This window comes from Neofelis nebulosa, chromosome 6, assembly GCF_028018385.1.
Source record: "Neofelis nebulosa isolate mNeoNeb1 chromosome 6, mNeoNeb1.pri, whole genome shotgun sequence".
NCBI lineage: Eukaryota > Metazoa > Chordata > Mammalia > Carnivora > Felidae > Neofelis > Neofelis nebulosa.
The window spans coordinates 99,866,840-99,882,332 of NC_080787.1; the positions used below are offsets into that span (position 1 = coordinate 99,866,840).

Here is a 15,493-nt window from a genome sequence, read left to right on the forward strand (position 1 = left end):
CAGATAATACTTTAAAATGTAGAATATAATCATAAATATATATGGTATGTACCACATATCAGTTTTGTTGAGATAAAACTATTAAAATAGTTTTTTTAAAAAAACCCCTAATTTGTAATGTAATAAATACGCACTTCTGAGTTAATGCACTGAAGCTCTAGCAATGGGTCAGGTAACTACCAAAATTTTGAAGTAGTGATAAACATTAATGATATTTGAGATCAGACCTGACTTATTCATTAGTCACTGTAGGTACAGTACCTAAGCGACCACAGGGGCCCTAAAAATGTTTTCATTTTTAAAGTCCAGAGAAAATGTAAATTTGAGGCCAAAGAAAATGCTTTAATATATACTTATACATTTGTATTTATACTGCAGTAGCAAAATATAGTTTTCATGGAGCAAGAGATCCACAAAGGCAAAGGTGCCTAGGGCCTATGAAAATCATTATGAAGTGCTGTTCAAGATATTTTCAACAACCAAAATATGATATGAAAATAACCATGATTTCTATTAGGACCAAGTCACAGGTTCTACTAATATCACTGAAGCTTGTTGCCTACATTCATGACGGAAGGAAATATTTTAATGTTAAATGTACAGTTTTCATGGACCCTTGAATTCTATCCTCAGACCTCTTGGGAGTCTGTGTACCTCAGGTTAAGAAGGCCTGGGTCACTTAGGAAGCTGTTGGCTGTCATTGCCCCAAAAACTCCAACTCAAAGAGGCTTAAACAATATGGAAATGCATTATCTCACTCAATGGCAAGTATAGAGACAGGGCAGGTTTTAGAATCTCAATGCTGGAGTTTTCCATCTTTCCACTCAGCCATTTTCAGTGTAGTTGGTAGTTTCCCGCCTGAGCACAAGATGGCTACACAGTGTCCAGTTGGAGCATCCAAACATGGCCATGTCCATTAGTGAAAGAAAACTTTTCAGAGGTGTCTGGGCAGACCTCTTCCCCTACAACTCATGGTCCACCCCAACTAGTCGTGGAAGAGACCATAATGATTGACTTAGCCAATTAGAACTTACCCTGAGCTGCAGTCAGGTCACCATCCTCTGAGTGGGGGAGAGCTGGACCCCTAAACAGGTCTGAGAGAAGAGAAACATGGATATATGCAGAGGCCACCAAATATGGTCAGCTACGGAAGCACTGGGTCCAAATCTGAATCTTGACATATTTGGGCAGGTGGAAAAAGAAGAAGGCAGTTAGGGAAAGCTGTATAAACCAGAAGGCAAAATAGAATGCAAAAATAGAAACAAGCTTGGGGGCTGGTGTCCAGGGGGATCAGTAAGATTATAGGCTGAACTAGGATACATGATAGAAGTTCACAGGAGTGGGAGACAAAACTGAAGAGATTGCTCCTTATTGAGAGCCTTAAAGACCAAAGAAAGTTATAACCAAATCCAAAGGCTGTAGACAGTTATTATGGGTTCCTCAGCAGCGAAACTGTGAGTAGAGAGCAGTGTTTTAAGAAAAGCCAATCTGAACCGAGACACCAATTTTAGTGTTTTTAAAATTTCAGATTCTATTTTAATTTTATTCTTCTTTTTGGTAAGCCTGGGACACAGAACCTGGAGATAAGTCCATTTCTCTTTAAATGTGATATTGCCAAGTGAAGCTGGCCTGCCAGGGAATGCAACCTGCAGTAACAGACGAAACTAGTACATGCATTCTAGATTGTTCCCGTGGAATGTGGAGTCCACTTGAAATTTGCTACATCAATGCCAGGGTGTTTTCCCTTTCAGGAAATTTGAATTTCTTATTGGCTAGAAAAATTGTTGACTCCTAAACGTAACACCATCACTGCAGGACGAGCTGGAAAGGAGCCTCATTCTACTCTTCCTCTCTCTTGTCTGCTTCCCCACCATTTGTCCCCAGCAGAAGCCTTTGTCCTTTGAGGCCCAAGTAGGAGCTGCACTGCCTGTACCTCCTGCTGGAACCTTCTCACCTCAGCCTTGGCTCAATAGCCCACCTGGGACTTAGTCCATGGTCAAATTCAGCACATCCTGAGACCCTCTGGGAGTGGGGACTGCCAGGGCAGAAAAAAAGTATGAAGGTAGCTCTGCCCAAGCAATTTACTCCACAGAGCAGATTAATTTCATACTGGAAAAATCCATATGCTTAGTAATTATCTAGACTGGGAGAAAAGTACCAGTTAAACTCATTGCCACATAAAACAGAATTTAAGAACGGAGCACAGAGAAAAGAAATCTGGGAGTTTTCCTTCAGCTATTCTAAATCAGTATTTGTGTAAAATGATCTTCTAATCTGTGTCTTTTGCCCTAACCTGGCTTGTCAGCTCCTGATCTGCATTTCAACCCTGACCTTCAGTGGCTCTTAATTGCCTTCCATGAGCCTGATGTGTGTGGGGGGGGGGGGGGGGGGGGCGGGGGAGGTAAATCTCTTTGAAATCCCCTACTCACACCCCAGACACCAGCTACACACAGCAAATTCCTTGCACTTCCCCAAAGGCCCTATGCTCTCTTGGGCCTCTGGGCCTTCACACGTACTGTTCCTCCTGCCTGGAATACCTTCTGCTCAGCTTTTCTGCCTCGCTCATTCTGGATCATCCTCCAGAACACAGCTGACCGTCCGTCTCTTTATGATATTCCTGCCACCATGCACAATGAGGTGCTTGTCTATGCCTTGCCATAGTCCTCACGGGCTGTGTCTGACATTGTATTGATCCATTTTCTCATCTTTCCCATGCTAGGTTTAGTGGAGATCTGGGCCTTGCATCCTTGTGCCCCTGGCTCAGGTCCTTGTTATCTTTTCCAGAGACTTCTGCAGGCACCTTCATAATAGGTCTTGCACAGTAGGTCCAAGCCCCTCCCTCCCCCCGTTCCTCTCTTTCCCGCTTCCAGAGTTCTGTCTAAAAACATTTAATTCCCCCTTTCTTCTCTCTAAAAATCTTCTGTTGCTCATCATTGCCTGAACTCTGAGGCCACAATCATTCAAGGCCCTTGCCATTTGGACCCCAAATTTCTCTTCTATAGTCTTCTTCCACCATTTTAAGCCATATAGTCCATGCCACAGCCAGGGGTGCCCCAGAGGGCCCATGAAATGTCTCTCCTCTACCTTGGCTCATGGGGTTTCCTCCTCCATAACTGCTAGGCAAATCGTAGGTGAAATGTTACCAGTTAATTCCCTCAATCCCATTCTGCTCAGCTGCTCTATCATTGCAGGCTGAGCTCCTGACTAGAAGCCTCAGCTGCACCAGCAGGTGGCAGCTGGAATTTGTTGAGTTGTCTTTGACCTTGTGCTCTGAGCCTGAGGTGAGCCTAGGGAGCTGAAGCAGCAGTGGTTACTCCCCCACACATCTCTCCCTCCCTCTCTCTCTCTCTCTCTCTCTGTAATACACACACACACACACACACACCTCACTGACTCTCAACACACCATGATGGCCCTTTAAAAAGGGTGACCAATCTGCCCTAAGCATCGGCCAACCACTCCATTCCTCCATGTCACTGGGCTTCTGTCCTGAACCCCATCTAGTATGTCCAGCAGTGCCTCCTTGGTGCTCTGTTACATGCTCTGTCACAAACCCTATCAGCCTCAGGTCATGGATCCACCGCATGCAACCTTTGCAAATGATCCTTTCTATAGAGGTGTCTTAGTCCATTTGCGCTGCTATGGCAAAGTACCATAGACTGGGTAGCTTATAAATAGCAGAAATTTATTGCCGCTTGGGCTGCAAGTCCAAGATCAGGGTGTCCACATGGTCAGATTCTGGTGAGAGCCCTCTTCTGGGTTGCAGATGGCTGTCTTGTCATTGTATCTTCATGTGACAAAAGGGGCAAGGTAGATTTCTCAGGCCTCTTTTATAAGGGCGCTAATCCCCTTCATGAGAGCTTCAGCCTTATGACCTCATCACCTCCCAGATGCCTCACACCAGCTATCTGTAGATCTAGCTCCACATAGGAGAGGCTCACGTTCCTCTAGCCTCTTCCTTTTCTCTGTCTACTGTGCTTCACAGAAGAGCCCAGTGTTTCCAGCTTCTGCTGCCCTTCCAAAAATGCTGGCTGGGGCAGATGAACTCAGCACACTGCCCAGGGCCATGTCCTGGACTCTCAGCATGCAGAATAGAACAAGCCAGCATACCCCAGGGACTCTCATGGTGCCTCTTCTAAGCACTCTCCTTGGTTGAAAGGCATTCCCAAAAATAAATAAACTGGGAAGTATTGCAAAATATTATCTCTCTCATAAGTACATCTGAGTGTTCCTGCCAAGCCAGAGTCATGGGGATTTCCTAACTATATCTCTCTGGGCTGTCTTGCATATTTATACCCAGTGGTCCTCAGCTATAGTGATAGGGATTATTTGAGCCAGTTTGGGGATCTGGATCTCCATTACTGGAAGATTACATTTTTTTTTAAGTTTAGGTGGATATCTTACTATTAAAGAGAATGCTGAGCTAATACCACCCATTATTTACCCCCAAGGAGCCCAATAGGTGTAGTAACAAAACTGGCTTAGAAGCTTTCAACTCCCCAGTCTGCACACATGACAGTGATGCAGAGACAGGTTCATAGAGAGGCTGATAAAGCCTAGGCTTTGAAGGTCTCATTTCCCAAAGGGTTTTCCAAAGCTCTGTACCTAATTTTATATTCATTTTTTTGTAGCCAGGCTTCCCCAAATAATATAAACATTGAGCCCCAGAAATCTTGGATTGACCCCTACTTCCACATGCCCCTTTAATGTGTGTGTGTGTGTGTGTGTGTGTGTGTGTGTGTGAATTTCTCAAGGTCTATGTCATTGGTGGAATTGCTGGGTCATTAAGTATCCATACTTAATTTGATTAGCTAGTGCCAGATAATTCTCCAACTTGTGGTCCTACCAGCAGCAAGAGGAATCTCTATTTCCACACCCCTGCCAGCACTTGGCATTATCCAGCTAACTTTGCCAACCTAATAGCTGTTAACCTTACAATTTAACACACCCTCAGAATGTAAAGTGATCTCTATCGTTGCTTTAATTTGCATTTCTCTGATTACTAATGAGCAGTTTCTTTCCTATCCTTTTAAAGCTTTGGGGTTTCCTCTTTTGTAAGTTATCTGTTTGCATAATTAATGTATTTTTCTTTTGGCCCACTTTCTTTTCTTGTTCAATCGCAGGGCTTTGTGTATTTTAGATGCCTTTCCTTTGTCACTTTTAGACATCATAAATCTCTTCTCCCCATCTGTCATCTATCTCTTAAATTCAGCTCAAGTGTGGTGTCACTTGTTAAAAGAAACCCTTAATTTTGATGTAATCAGATCTATCATTTTGCTTTATGGTTTGCACTTTTGAAGTCTGGTTTAAGAAATTTTTACCCATTCCAGGTTACCACACTTTTTTCCTGTTAACTTTATAGTTCCACCTGTCGTATTTAGGTCTCTAACCCATTGGAAATCTCTTTGTATATGGGGTTAGATGGGGATCCAAATTTATTTTCCTTTTGCTACCTATTTCACCACCATCATCTACTAAACAATCCATCCTCTCTCCCTATTGGTCTGTGATGCCAACTCTGTGTTAGGTGAAGTTCATAGGTAAACATAGGGCTACCTATGAGCTCTACATTCTGCTTCACTGGCACATTAAAAACAACTTTGTAAGTGTCTCAATATCTGTTAGGCAATTTCACCCTCTTTATTCTTCTGTTTCAAGATTGGTTTAGCTATCTATGGAATTTCTTTTTTTCCCCAAACATTTTAGAATAAGTCTATCAAGTTTCAAAAAAAAATTAAAACTAGGATTTTGATTGGGATGCCATTGAATTGATACATCAATTTGGAGATATTTGACATCTTTATAATTTAAGTCATCCAGACCAAGACCTAATATGTCTGAGGTGAAAGAATTATGAGAATAAATTTTAGATAGATATGAATACATGTCTTTGAGAGGGCCCCTGACTGTCCTCACCATCGGCCTCCTTACTCGAGTCTGGGAGGTGGGGCAATAAAAACACCATGTTGGTCAAAGATGAAGCAGGGGCAGAGGGGGCTATGTTTCACTTCCCTGAATGTGGACCAGGAGCTCTGCAAGCATATGAGAGCTGGCCCTGCCTGGCATGGCACCAGCAATGACTGAGTGAGAGGTGGAGGGAGTGTCTCAAAGATGCCTACTCTCTAGTGAGGGGAAAAGAAAGCAGCCAGGTGTGCCTAACTGTCCAAGTATCACAAGCTTGTGGAGCCAAAGGAAAGTGAGACTGACATCAAAAGAATGCAAACACGTGCACTTGCTGACTGGAGACCATGGTGAGACTTGGGGCATGGATAGTAGATGCCAGCCCGTGACTGTGAGGACAAGATGAGACAGCTTCTGGCTAAGAAGATGCCAGTGGAGGGCAGAGAGTAGTAGTGAGCCTGAAACTCCTCTCGACATTGCCTAGGTGCTGCAGCACTTTCTCTCCATCTGCCTAAGAACTCCAGGGAGAAGGGGTGGGGGGCACAGGGAGTCCAGATCTTCCGCATTTGTGGATAGCAATAAGGAAAGGCCACTAGGAAGGTACTCTGCTTTTCGGCTCTGGCATTGGCAGAGCTCAGAGCATGTTCTGCACAGTCCTCTGGGACCTCTAGTTCAGGCAGGTGAGGAGCCTCTCATCCGCTCTAGGAAACCTGAAGGAGTGGGGGAAGGCTGCTTCTCCTCTGAAGAGAACCACATCCCATGAGATCTTTGGGCATCAGCCACTGTCTCTGCTGTCCCTGCTGAGGGGCCACTGGTTGTAGGTCCAGACGGTGTCTCTTCCCAGCAAGCCTCTTCTCTCAATCTGCTGTATGCCGGTCAACCTCCCCTACACTCCCTTCAAATAGGGTCTCAGGAATTTTGACTATTTTGCCCTCATGATTCTGGGTGCTTGTCACAGAGCCAGCTCCAGGCCTTTCTCTCTAGGTTCCTCCCTTGACCACTGTCGCTCTGATGCTCCTATACCATGAGGGACATGAAATTTCTATAGGAGGCTCAAGTCTCCCCAGGACTCACCCTAGGTGGGAGACCCAAATCTTTCCACCCTGGGAGTCGCCACATTTATCTGAGGCATCTATTCTATATCCTGAACCCCCAGCGCTCAAGTAGGGCAGGAAGCAGGGACCTCATACCTACATCCATGTTTTTATCCTGTTTTGGTACAGCCCACTAGGCAAAGATAGCTCTTACATTTCTAAATGGCTGAAAATAAATCAAAAGAATAATATTTTGTGACATACAAAATTACATAAAATGCAAATTTCAGGGGTGCCTTGGTGGCTCAGTTGGTTAAACACTCGACTCTTGATTTCTACTCAGGTCATGGGATCGAGTCTTGCATCAGGCTCCACAGTGGGCATGGAAACTGCTGAAGATTCTCTCTCTTGCTCTTCCTCTGCCTCTCCCTCTGCCCTTCCCCTGCTCACTCATGTGCATGCTTTCTCTCTCTCTCTCTCAAAACAAAATTTAAATTTCAGTAACCATAAAGTTTTATTGGAAGACAACTATACTCACTCATTTACATATTGTCTGTGGCTTTTGTGCTCCAACAGCATATTTGAGTAGTTGTGATAGAGACTATAAGGCCCACAAAATCTAAAATATTTACCATCTGGCCCTTTACTGTAAATATTTGCTGACCCTGGTCTAGCATGAACCTCCCTCTCCCTCCCCATCCTGATGTCCAGCCAGGGCCAGCTGAGGTAGCAAAAGTCACCACTGCTCTTAGAGCGGTGGGGGAAAACAGATGGACCAACTTCCACCTCTAGATGGACAGCCACCAGAGAGGGGACCGTGACTTTCATCATTGTGTTAGGGGATCAATACGTATGCCTCCTCTGGTAAATAATTTTCAATAGTCCCAAGTTAAAAATTTCCCTTCATAACCAAGCTGATGTTTATATACCTTTGGGAGAAAAAGTTACTGCTTTCCTGTAATAAATTAACTTATCTTCAAAGTTACAGAAGAGTGAATTGATAAATACCTTTCAAACAGGAAGAGGAACTCAAACCAGTTCTGGTTAATTTTTAGATAAATTGATTAGAACCACAAACTTGGGTACTAAAAATAGTGAGGACAGTCCAAAATCAAAATGATGTGTGTGTGTGTGTGTGTGTGTTGATTAGTTCAACAAACTGGAATGAGAACAGGAATAGGACAATTTACTTTCTCAAGGGAGATTTTGAATCTGATTAAGGATTATATTTTTAAAAATTAGCCGTGTGTCTAGAATCTCATGGAGCAGGAAAGGCTTGAGGGGTGGGAGCTAGGAAATGTGACCATCCTTTGTTCAACTTTGAGAGCCAAACTGAAGACATTGCAACATAAGATAGTAATTGCATGAACTTGACTGTTCACTGGGCTTTCAAATATTCTTTTCTTCAGGCTTCAATTACAGAGAACCTGTTGCTTACCATGTGTTGTATTAGGGATCAAAAGCTACAAAGATACATGCCAACCATCTTTGCACACACTGAGAATCGTCCAGAAAGATGGACGATTTTCTTGGCCGTAGGAGCAGATTCAGGCAGACTAGCCTGGCGGGGGTGGGAGGGGGGGGGGGTACTTTTTTTTTTTTTTTTTTGTAAAACTAAATGCAGAACATTACCGGAGTTGGTCTTCCACAGACAGCCAGGAACAGACATTGGATGGGGCAGGCTCACAGTGTTGGGACTGGGGAGCTACTCTAGTTTCGGGAAACTTCTGGGTTTCCTGGCAGGAGCTAGAGGGTCACACCCATTGCCCTGGCTCAATTTCCTCTGAGCTGCTTCTTTCCCTTGGCTTGAAACTCCTCTCTTCCACTGCTACCACTCACCCATAGTTTCAATATTTTGTACTTTGGGCTCATTGTGATCCCATTGGGGCCTCACTCTTCCTGTTTCTAAGCATCCTACGGTGTCTTTTTTTCTTGACATTTTTCTATTTAAATTTCAGAGAAACGGAGATTAACCCAGTTTTTCTGCGTGTGCTCCAGGTTATGAAATGAGTTGCTGACCAGCCTTTTGATTAGCTGCCTGTTGGTTAGTGTCTCCCTCCCTCGCCACCACCCGCTGGACCAATCAGTTCTAGGAGCGGGGTCATAAGGGGCAAAGCACAACCACTTAAAGCTGCTCTTTTAGGTTTTCCCGCCCCTCCCCGCCCCCAGCAGGGTAAGTGGGAATGACAGATAATGTGTAACTTGTTTCCCATGGAGAGAGACACATATAAAATTAACCCTATTGCTGTGATAACACTATGAGTCAAATACACTGTGCAAGTTTGGCATCACACATGGTGGGATAGAAAAGAACCTATAACTAGGTAGAATTAGGGCAGCAGGATTCGTTATCCCAGGGGTAGCCAGGAGGATAAAATATCCAATGGGGTTAGCAGCTTCAGGCTGTGTATTGTATTCCAAGGGGTTCCTGACAGCCAGTGTGGCAGGATGGCATAGTTCTGGGCCATGGTTCCCCTGAGAGCCCATGATTGCCTGCACCTTGCCTGGGGTATATTCTAATTCTACAGGGAAGAGCAACAGAAGCTAGGCAGAATCTCCACACTGTCTGAGGTTCAGAGCAGACTCCCAAGACAGAGTTTCACTCTATAGAATGCGGTGTGTGTGTGTGTGTGTGTGTGTGTAAGGGGAGAACATTGATACAACTCTGGGAAATATAGCCATAATAGTACAAAGGGTCAGTGTGGCACAAATAGCTTGAGACCTCTTTGTTTGTTTTTCTTTATTTTTTTAACATTTATTTTTGACAGAGAGAGAGAGAGAGAGCAGGGGAGGGGCAGAGAGAGAGGGAGACACAGAATCTGAAACAGGCTCCAGGCTCTGAGCTGTTAGCACAGAGCCTGATGCAAGGCTTGAACTCATGGACAGCGAGATCATGACCGGAGCCGAAGTCAGACGCTTAACCAAGCCACCCAGGAGTCCAGAGACCTCTCTCTGTGACATGGCTTAGGCTCCTGACCATTATGGAGTGGGTCAGCAGTGCAGGGCATCCATGTCAGATCTGAGAGACTGGAGAAGCTGGGAGCCAAGAGGAGTTTGTGAGGGTGACCCTTCAGCTGACCTTGATATAAATATTTATCAGAAACAAGAGGAAAGTGAGGAAAACTTCCTTGGTCAGTAGAACCAAAAGGTTCTGGGGCCCATCAGACAACTTTCCTTTGGACCCACAATTATGTGCATAGCCAAGCCTGGAATATATTATACTCCATTACAATGCACAGGTTGAGGTCCACCTGGGGAAGGCAACCAGTAGACAAAACCTCCCCTGATGGTTAGTAAGAACACTGGAGGAGGATAGCCCTGGGGAGCTAAGCAACTCTTCATTTTCCAAAAGCAGGGCCTCATGGGCCTTTTTAATTGCTTTTTAAAAGTCTGAGTGGCTTCTATTGCTTCCATTAGTTCATCTTGACAGAACTATTCAGGTGGTTACTCCGAGTGCTTTAACTATCTTTATCTGGAGTCAACAGCAGAAATTTGACTAATTAGCAAAATGGATAGAAGTGACTTCTGTTGGCAAAATTAGCAATCTGTTAATTAATATAAAGGAGGCTAGCGCTGGAACTTTGAACCAAGTGGTATTCAAGACAGGTGGATTGGCTAAAACATTAGGGGCGGTCCCCACTTTTATGAACGCTGAGTATCACTGTAACCAGCTCTTCAATGGTCACCTTTCAGAAGTCAAAGGCATGATTTGGAACTTGTCCTGTGTTCGGCCATGAAGTGGGACAATTCTGGATGCCTAATGTTAACTAAATCTGGTCTTTAGGATATTGTCCTATCATTGTCAAGATAATTTTTCATGTGAAATGTGGACAGAACACCTAAAAGTTCAGAAGGCTGGGACTTTGCTGAGCTTATGGAACCAACTGCTTTTGAATGTTTTTGGATCTTCTTACTAATAAATGTGTGTGCATGACAGCCATTTGGTCTGAGACCTGCTTTCGTTGTCATACCATAGTGGGGCTGTGGGGAGATGGGGATAATCAGATCCCACGACATTCTTGGCCAGGAATAGGCAACCTCAGTGATAACAAAATGGGATGTTATTGAGGCTAGGCAGCACTCATTCATTCATCCATTTGGCAAATATTTCTAGTATAATTTCTATTTGCCAGGCACATGGTCCACACTGTGGGTACAATGTTGCATGAGGCAGACATGATTCCCCTCCATCCCCTGCTAAGAAGCTTCCAGCCCAGGAGGCAAGCAATCAAACAAGTAATAGCAGTCAGTGGTGAGTATCATAGCAGGGGAAGGAAGTATAAAGGCATAGGGATATGGAGTAGACAGAATATACAAGTCTGGGTGATTAATGCAGTACCTTCTTTTTTCTGGAAAAATTCAAGTGCTGGAATTGACCCCACAGGCAACTGGACAAATGCCCAAGGGCACTGGTGTGACCTGAAGCTGTTATAGGGTTTGCAGCTCAAGGACATTTTTGAGCTCCCATGGTCACCCTCCTCCCATCAGTTTGGGGCCCCATGGACACCTGGCCCCCTCCTATTTTTATCCCGGAGGACATTATGGTTCAAATCCATATGATACAGTTGGCAGATTTAATCCCCAGAGACTGCAGCACAAAAAGGCTCAATGACTTGCCCAAGGACATTTATTGAGTCAACAGTAGAAATGGGAACAAAACTCAGTCACCTGACACTGGGGCCAGCTCCCCTGGCCTTGACACATCACCTAACAGGGAAAATAATCTTCTGAAGTATCAAATAGCACTGGCCTTTTGATGAGTGAGCAAACTGAGGAGCAAATAATGAGAAAAGTGGGTGTTGAATTTCCTTTAACATAACCCCTTTGGAAAATACAGTAGCGGATGCAAGAAGAATGTGACATATGTTATAAATGAAAGCAAAAATCTTTTAAAATAGCCTTAGACAGCTGATAAACAACCATGAGGCCTGGCTCTGAGTGTCAACCCAAAGGAGAACAGAGAAAAAAAGAATCAAATGTATAAGATGCCAGAGTTCTCAGGCAGGCAAGATGAGTGCTCATGATTCATGATTTTTATGTAGGTGATTGAGTGGTCCTTTACATCTTCTTGTTTATGGGGATGGGGGGAGGTAGTTTTTAAACACAGATCATTTAAGGGTAGTCCCACTTCAGACTTTGATAAGCTGACTCATGACATATGTGGATGAAATTACGGTTGTCTGAATTCTTTTTGGGATGAGAGAAAACAGTATCTGCATTTGAGAGTGGTGGATCTATGATTCACTTCCCTCTGCGGCAAGAAAAGGGCCCCAGGACAAGCCTGGCCTGCCTGCTATGGATCTATAGCTCACTCACACCAAACCTCTGTGAGAACTGCCAAAGAATGGGCTTTTACATTTTATTTTATTTTTTTAAGATTTATTTTATGTTCTATTAATTTTTTTTAATGTTTATTTATTTTTGACAGAGAGAGACAGACTGTGAGCAGGGAAGGGGCAGAGAGAGAGGGAGACAAAGAATCCAAAGCAGGCTCCAGGTTCTGAGCTGTCAGCACAGTGCCTGATGTGGGGCTGGAACTCGCGAACCCCTAGATCATGACCTGAGCTCAAGTCAGAGGCTTAACTGACAGACACCCATGTGCCCCTTAAGATTTTATTTTTAAGTAATCTCTATACCCAATATGGGGCTCAAACCCACAACCCTGAGATCAAGAATCACAGGCTCCATCAGCGGAGCCAGCCAGGGGCCCCAGGGTTTTTGCATTTTAGATTGTAAATTCTGTGAAAGTAAGGAAACTGCATACAGAACGCCATACTAATTTTCTCTCAGTTGGAATTTCTATGAGTTTCTGAAAAGATCATGGCTTCCCTTGGCCTCAGACAGGGACAAAATGGTTTTCCCTCCATATAGGCTCTGCCCCACACTAAATAGTGCTGTGTTTGTTTCCCAGCCCCCATACAATAGCAGTACCTAGGATTAGGTTCCTCCGGTCTTCCTTTAACAAAGCAAGGCAAAACAAAACAAAACAAACAAGAAATTGAAATGAGTTTCCTTGATCACTCTCAGTTTGAAAAAGGAAAGAAGTTTGGAAAAGAAAAGGTTTTCCTTTGACAGTGCAATCTGCTTGTAGAATTGGTTTATTGAGCCGTTTTTGTTTTTGTTTTTTTTTAATGCTTATTTATTTATTTTTGAGAGAGGGAAGCAGGGAGGGGCAGAGAGAGAGGGAGAAAGAATCCCAAGCAGGCTCTGCGCTGTCAGCACAGAGTCTGACTTGGGCTCAAACTCACAAACTGTGAGCTCTGACCTGAGCCAAAGTCAGATGGTTAACCAACTGAGCCACCCGGGTGTCCCTCAATAAGGCAGATTTTAAGAAAAATAAATGCACATTCCTTGAGACCAGATTTACCTTATAAATCTACCTGACCCATAGTAAGTGCCTACAATAAGTAATTATTAAATGGATGGATGGATGAATGAGTATTCTTCCTTTCCTCTACTGTTTTATACAATTAGCATAAAAATTTTTTTAAATAGATGTACTGGGGCACCTGGATGGCTTAGTCGATTAAGCATCCAACTCTTGATTTCTACTCAGGTCATGATCCCATAGTTGTGAGTCAGGCTCCATGTGGGGCATGGAGCCTGCTTAAGATTCTCTCTCTCTCTCCCTCTGCCCCTCCCCTGTGCACACGTGCTCTCTCTCTCTCTCTCTCAAAATAAAAATTAAAAAAAAATAATCAAATAGATGTGCTTATAACAAGTGTTATGACCTACGTTGGCATCCCATGAATGGGATTTGAATTTCCTTCAGTGAAACATGTAAACCTAAGACAGGTGCACATCCTGTGGAGAAAAATGGGTTCAGGATGAACTCGGAAAGGAGGAAGCATTATGGTGACAAGGAGACGGCTGTTTTGCCTACCTTAGGTATGGAGCTGATGAGAAATAAAAGCTCCCAGGGGATAGATGGTGGCAGTTCTGAGGTTTGCCTGTCCAGAAGCTGCCTTTCTGGAGTCCAGGCTAATCTGGGCTCTGGGTGCACCATGTTCTAAAGGCACTAATGATCCCCACTTCATATTTCATCTTTGTTCCCAAACACCGGGCAGCTCAGGAGAAATAGGACAGGAGCTCCTGCCCAGACCACTACGTAAGTACCTGCACATTGAGGCCAAGAGACGGAAACAAGCCCCTGCCTTGGCCAGAGACAACTTGGACCAGAGGTACAGGTTGTACTTGGTTAATGGTGACCTAGACTCAGGGTTAACCCTTGTTTAGCTGTCCAGTGTTGCGAGGCCTCTCTGTTCGTGGAAACCCACACTTAAGTCTCTATGGAACAAAAGAAAAGTTACGGTTGGAAAGAATCAGCTTACTCATCACTTCTCTTTCAGATGAGGAAAGGGAGCAGAAAAGAATGGAGAGTCATCTGCGCTGTGACGAGACAGCGGGCATCAGCTACCAGCAGCCTCTTCCCTGCACCACAGGCCCCCTGCTCGCTGGGTCTTCCCGGAGTGCTGCGGAGGGCACTGCTGCTCCTTACAACCCAGCAGGGATTAACCCATTTTCTCAGTCGGTTTTGGAGAACGCTCAGGGTTTATCATTGAAAGAATGGAAAGAGCAAAAAGAAAAAAGAAAGGGGCTAATTTCCTGAAGATCACACAGCTCGTTGGGCTGAAAGATGAAGACCCCACCTCTCTTCTAATATATTTCCTCCCTCGGAAGGTGCCTGCTTCTCCCACCTGTTGAAGCACACCCAAGATACACCAAGTCCGCTCTCTGTGTGGCTCAACACCGCCTCTTTTCCTCTTGCACACCTGGTGGAGGCTGTTGAACGGATAAACAGACAACCTCATCTGTAAGTAGGTGGCTCGGAATCCAGAATACATTTTCCAAAGGAAACGACGTCATAAGAGGGTTTGGGTTTCCTGGGCCTGCCCACGAAACTGAATTAATCTATCACACGACTGAAAGACCATGTATTTTCAGTAGGAAATAAGGGAGAAAAGAAGTAGAGTTACCATATTAGTCATAAAACAAACAGCCAAAAAAAAAGAACCAGAAATGCCTGCTCAGGCCGACCTTACCCGCACAGCCCAGCTCCACTCGGAAGATGAAGGCGGGCCGTCTCTCTCTTAGATGAGTGATTATACCTCGAAATTAGTGACTTCCTTTGCTAACAGCCGAATCTCTGACAGCTGTTCAGATCAGCCAGGCATACATTACTTTCATCTTTAATAAACAGGCGCTCTGAAGTCAGTGGCTGGTCTCCATGGCAACCAGATCAAGTTTTCCACTGATGTCGGGGACAGAAAGGAAGAAGGGATAGATCACTTTTGCTGAGGGGCAGAGGAAGGCAGGGTGTGGGAAACAATGCACTGCCTTCCATTTCCTATGCGTCCAGCTACTCACCCGGGAGAATGGAGAGTCACTGCTTCTACATTTCACCCACGCACAGGGGAAGAGGAGTCCTCATCGGTGATATAAAAAATATGGAAAAGGACTGGGTTGGGCAGCGTAGCACAGACCGAGGCCTGAACTGCCAAGGAGCTCAATGCAATTGGATCCAACTGACTCTCATTTACTGTGTGTGCCTGGCCCTC

At 44.5% G+C, this 15,493-nt stretch overlaps 1 protein-coding gene across 1 annotated transcript in view; it reads right to left on the bottom strand.

Moving 5' to 3' along the window:
* RTN4IP1 (reticulon 4 interacting protein 1) overlaps nt 1-15,243 on the bottom strand; it is a 152,320-nt gene extending 137,077 nt beyond the window's left edge. The window contains exon 1 of the mRNA XM_058734855.1: nt 14,978-15,243. The gene's annotated coding sequence lies outside the window, so the exon portion shown is untranslated. The remainder of the gene's footprint in view (nt 1-14,977) is intronic.
* Between the last annotated feature and the right edge of the window lie 250 nt (nt 15,244-15,493).